Genomic DNA, 5,062 nt, shown 5'->3' with positions numbered 1-5,062 from the left:
TTTTTTAAATTTTTAGTTATCATCTGTTTGGCTGGGTTGAATTATTTTATTTTAGAAGCCCAGAATCCTTAGTTGGTGCTGTGTTTGGATTCTTATCTATGATTGGAACAATTGCCTTTGCTTATTTGTAGGGTATTGCTCTGTGGATGATCTAAGAAGGAAGGGAGTCCTATATTACTATGAACTTAATATGAAATGAGATATTTCTTGTTTGTTGGTGCATTTGACATGCTTCTATTTTGTAACTTAGTTTGTTGTGTCATGTAGGTAAATCACGTAGGTTGCAGATAAGCGAGTTGTCTAGTGCATTAATTTGGTAAAGGAATGGTTAGCAATAACAATAAAGCATCTCTATTGACACTTCATCTTTATTGGTGAAAATATGCTTTACTTGATATATTTGTTTGCTTTAATTAGGAATTGAGGCAACAAATGGAAAATCGCAACTTGTCTTTGAAGTATTATTTGAAGGATCTTTCTCATAGCATGAATTTCGGAAGTAACTGTTTGTGTTCTATGATAGTATGGGTTTCTTATTGCTTGGAGTGGATTTCATACTCTTCAAAAACATACTTTTAGTGCAAGCTTCTGATATGTCGATTTTTTTGGTGTTTTTTTTTAACTTAAAGTTTCTAATAAGCAATGTGGCAAAAGTTGTCTTGTTGAACTTCACTCTCTGTTGGTTGCTACAAAAAGGGTTTTCTATGACTAGACAAAATTTGCTTTCACCACACTAGCCATCTTTTGTATTTGGATACATTTGCTGTTGTTTTCTATGCCAATACTTTAGGAATGATTCTAGTTGGAATGCTGGTCTCATACTGCTACAAAGTGCACCAAGTTTTGGGTAATTTGTCTACATTTATTGGCAATGTGGTGCTTTTTCAATTGATGATGATTTGAGCACTATCTTTTTATTATAGCCTCTCGGTTACCCTTTGGAATTTTTCATTCCTAATGGAGAAGGCGCAAACTCACTGTGTCCTTTTGGTTAATATGGGAGCCTTGTTTTTCTTTTGTTATGGAAATTGGAGTGTGATGGTCGGGCGCATTGCGATAGTTGTGCTTACTAATCTTTGTTCGTCTTTTGTAGATGATTTCATTTCTACTTCAAATTGAATGAGATAACTTGAGCTTTCTTTTTTCTTTTGGGCTATTGTGTGCTTTCTGCATGACTTGTAGAACCGTGCAGATGGTAACTGGCAAGAGATGGAATTCCTTTTACGCTCCATACAAAGTTAAATTTCAGTTCTGTTGTCCATGGAACTAATAGCTTGAAGGTCTGTTGTCCTAATATGCTTTGTTTAACCCTGATTTATGTAACAATAAGTCTCACTGAATAATTGTCATATAAAGGTGGTGTTTTTGAATGTAACAAGGTGGTGCTTTTGGTTCATATGGTGAGGCTGCAGTATTCATTTGTTTGTTCAATGTTTTCATACTTCTTTTTCTGTTTTTGATGGAGGAATTATAGCTTTTTTATGAATGTTATGGTGCAGTAAAACGTAGGTCATTTGAAATTCCTAAGAGATGGTGAAACGACCGAATATGCGTGTAAACCGCATGTGCACGGGAGTCAAAGTAATAAATCTCAGGTGAGTGGGTATCGTATACACAGGGAATAGTGAATAGAAACACGATGATTGCTATCTAACTATGATGAGAATAAATCGATGGTATGATGAATGAGATTGATATAAAAAGAGATAAAAGAAATAAGAGAGAGAGAGGCACAATAATTGAGAGGAAAAAGGCAATCGATGTAAATGGGGTAGCCAGATATTGTTCCGCCTAGGACACTCGTTTCAAGTGCAAAACCCTCTATTATGCTTTCTAACTAATGCATTAATGAGTCATGGAGATCCTTCAATACATGGTCCCAAATCTAAGGTCAACCATGCCTAACTCTATACATATCCCGGAGAAGAAATTGAACAATCTCTCAACCTCGCACTCGTATAGAATCGCAATGAGTTCTACGGATTCCAAGTGATAAATCCTATTCTTAGATGTAGACCTAACCCTTTGGTCTAGGTGGAAGGTCCCTAGTCACAATTAAGCCCTAGGTGCTAAAATCACTTCAACGCTTCACTCCGTTGCCTCTGCAACTAAGCCCCAGCGGAAGGTCATCCCTTAGCCAATTCACTCTACTATGACCGCAAAGAACTCGAGGAAATGGAGGTAGGATAAATCACATTGGAGGGGAAAGGAGACGCTCCGCTTCCTCTCATCTCACCCTCTCAACCCTGTCCAATCTAGCTTTGTCTAACTCTCGTGGTGTGTCACTCACTCACAAGGGTTACCAAGGTGAACTCTCAACCTTAGTGTCACTCTAAGGGAGCATTCAATCAATCAAGCATTCAAGATTGGAACTCAAATAAAACATCAATTAATGAAAGCATAATAACAAGGTTTAATAAAACAAATACATCCTAGGGTTCACAAATCCAAGTACCCACTAGGGGGTTTAGCTCTCCATGGAGCTAGTTACAATCAATGAAATCGAATGTAAAAACAAGTAATCCATAGAAAACCACCTCGGTAATTGTGTCGATGGTCTTATAGAGTGGCGTCATCCTCTCCAAAGGTCCCCTTGTCAAGCCTAGGGCACACCTCACCGAATCGGTGCCGACAAAAGTTTCCCCAATAACGTTCTTCTAAGTGGAGCGCAGTGTCAAAAGCCGCAGAACCACTCCCAAAGCCTTGCCAAAACCCCTCTAAACCCTAGCCGCAGCCCTCTCTCAAGTTAGTGAAAGAATGGAGAAAAGAATTCTGAAATCGGGCTGAAAACGGCTTTAAATAGGCTGGAATCGGGCATCCACACGGGCCTATGGATGTTCCACACGCCCCTGTGGAATTTCCACACACCTGTGTGAATTCTATGGATTTCTAATTTTTCGGCAGGCTGTGAAAAGTAACTGCTACAGTAAATTGCTGCAGTGTTCTGCTACGGCAACCCCTCCAAAAAGCACTCCTGAATCCACTTTTCATCAAGGCAACATAAACAGGCACAACTTTATGCCGTAGATCACATCGCTTCTTCAATAAACGGGTTCATTGGTGGAGATCTTGCTATCATTGCACAAGTTGGGATACGCACATGTGATTGCCTTCGTGCCCCTCCAACTCATTATAATGGCTTCAATACATGGAGGTTGGCACACATTCACATATCTTAGAGCCCCACTAGTGTTTTCGCGTTTGTTGCTTCCAAGATTCCACCAAATAGTGCGTTCACGATCTACTTTTGGCTTCTTTTCTTAATACTTAGCTTCACAACCCTACATGCGCAAAAGAACACAAATACACATATATTAGCGCTTAAACCCGATAAAAGTCATGCTCATCGTAAGGAAAGGATACTTTGCATTCTTAACACACAAGCATTTATCAGATGGTTTTAGGTGAACTATGTGAAAGGTTTTCAGCCTATTTTTTGCTATTGAAGGAGGTGCACTGTTTAGAATCTTACATTACGTAGTAAGGATTCAAGAGATTGTCAATTTTTGTTGGATTTATCTGATTAATTGTCTTTGAATGGAGCTTCTGTATTACTTAAATTTGAACTAGGTCTTATTTTCTATTTTCTATATTGACCTTTAGAAGTATTGAACATGCTTGAGTGTATTTATACTCTACAAAGTAAGAAATTATTGGTTTGTGGAAATTACCTTCTATTTGTGACAACTAGGGCTGAAGACGTGTTCTTTTGGAAATTGTCTTTGATTAGAATTTCATGGTTCTTACTACGAAAAGCGAGTGCCTTTCAAAGGAGATGCTATTAATAACTAGGCAAGGCAAAGCATGATTTTTCTATAATCTATTTTGATGAATTTATTGCTACCCTTCTGGAAAAGTACTTTGTTTATAAGCATCATTGCTCCTAATCTATTTTTGTTCTATGCATTACAGCCATTTTCATACATGAGATTGCGGTTGTTATGTGGCAGATACTTGATAAATTTTGGGTTTCTTATTTTTTGAAAGTGTGTTTTATCTCAGTGTAATAAGTGCTTGAGTATAAGTATTATTAAGTATAATTCTCTTACATTGAGCATCATTTTTATCCGTTTTTATGGCTCATTTGTGTTTTTTATGCATTTAGGGTTATGGAGATGAGTTTGGAAGAAAGGAAACAAAAATAGATCATGAATGCAATTTTTGAGGAATCTCTTTTACCAAATAAGGATCAATGCACAAGTTGAGATCATAGGCATATGGGTGTGTGCCAACCTCCAAAATGTGCAAGTGAATCTACAAATTGGAGTGGCACGAAGGCAGTCACACACATAAGCTCTGATAAGTGCTTGTGTATTAGTAATACGAAGCATCTTTTCCTTTACGATGAGCATTACTTTTCTCAGATTCTATCGCTAAAACATGTGTATTCGTGTTCTTTTGTGCATGTAGGGTTGTGGAGACAAATATAGAAGAAAAAACCCAAACTAGATTGCGAGTGAACTTAGTTGATGAAATCTTGGAGTAAACAAACGTGAAAACACAAGTTGTGCTTAAAGACGTGTGAGTGTGTTCCAACCTCGATGTTGTTCAAGGATATATACAAATTGGAGGAGCACAAAGGCAATCACACTCATGTGTTCCAACTTGTGCAAAGCTAGCAAAATTTTCATCAAATGTGCTTTTATTTGAAGATGCAATGCAATCTACAGCATAGATATGTGTCGGTTTATGTTGCCTCGATGAAAAGTGTGGATTCGGGATTATTTTTGGAGGAGTATTGTAGCAGATTTTTGTAGCAAATCAGTGTAGCAATTTACTACAACAATTACTGTTCATAGGCCATTAAAAATCGTTTTCCTGGAGATTCACACGGGTGTCTGAAAATTCCGCATGCCCGTGTGGATGCCCAATTCCAGCACTATTTAAGTTACGATTTCACCCCGATTTCAGAATCATTTATTCCATCTTTTGGCTATCTTTTCTCCACCTATGGAGGCACCCACGGCTAGGGTTTTGGAAAGGCTTTGGCTAGGTTTTAGAGGGGTTTACGGCCTCCGACATCACGTTTCCTTCGGAAGAGACTTATTGGGGGAGCTTTCAT

Source organism: Dioscorea cayenensis, chromosome 16 (genome assembly GCF_009730915.1).
Source record: "Dioscorea cayenensis subsp. rotundata cultivar TDr96_F1 chromosome 16, TDr96_F1_v2_PseudoChromosome.rev07_lg8_w22 25.fasta, whole genome shotgun sequence".
NCBI classification, from domain to species: Eukaryota; Viridiplantae; Streptophyta; class Magnoliopsida; order Dioscoreales; family Dioscoreaceae; genus Dioscorea; species Dioscorea cayenensis.
This window is presented reverse-complemented; position numbering follows the sequence as displayed.